This window comes from Papilio polytes, unplaced genomic scaffold (genome assembly GCF_000836215.1).
Source record: "Papilio polytes unplaced genomic scaffold, Ppol_1.0 DF822632.1, whole genome shotgun sequence".
Lineage (NCBI taxonomy): Eukaryota > Metazoa > Arthropoda > Insecta > Lepidoptera > Papilionidae > Papilio > Papilio polytes.
In genome coordinates, this window is record NW_013526572.1 from 1 (window position 1) to 660 (window position 660).

At 33.5% G+C, this 660-nt stretch overlaps 1 long non-coding RNA gene across 1 annotated transcript; it reads left to right on the forward strand.

The window, feature by feature from the left end:
* On the forward strand, nucleotides 1–528 carry LOC106105840. Its single transcript, XR_001225763.1, has 3 exons — nucleotides 1–91; nucleotides 209–339; nucleotides 420–528. It is a non-coding gene; the product is annotated as an uncharacterized LOC106105840 (long non-coding RNA).
* Nucleotides 529–660: the final 132 nt, after the last annotated feature.

The following is a 660-nucleotide window of genomic DNA, read 5'->3' on the forward strand; positions in this document are numbered from 1 at the left end:
CTTCTGCCAAGAATTCAGTCCCCCAGCCTATTCTGTCGAAACCTGGACCCGCAAAACTTGTACTTGGAAATTGGTCTCTGTCCTGTAAGAAGTAAGTTTGACTATTACCTTTATGTGTTTATTTACTTGCTATATGAGTTTTATAGACTATAACAGTTTATTTATCTTTGTTAGATTAAGTAAATAATGTTTTTGTGTTTAATTGTAGAGAGAAGGAACTCCTTATCCACAACACAGATGGCCAGCAGCAGACAACAATACTTCGTGAGGATTTACCTGGTTTTATATTTGAATCTAATAGAGGAACCAAACACTCCTTTACAGCAGAAACATTTTTAGGTGCGGTTTTTATTTAATTTAGTTATTTATGTTTTTCGTTTCGTTAATTTACATTGATTAACAATTATATTCATAACCAGGGCCGGAACTATCGAGTGGCTGGGTGGATCGAAGAGCCGTGCTGGTTAATAATGGTAACAACAGTCAAAATCGATCTCGCCTTTCCGCTAAAACTGAAGCACAAAAAACACAGGTTAGTGTTAAATTAACTCAAAAAAATTAAACAAAAAAAAATACAATTTAAAACAAAACTATGCAGGTTAAACGTAGTACCGCATTACTATAAAATAAATAATTCGAGTCATCCAAGTGTTTTTTAAA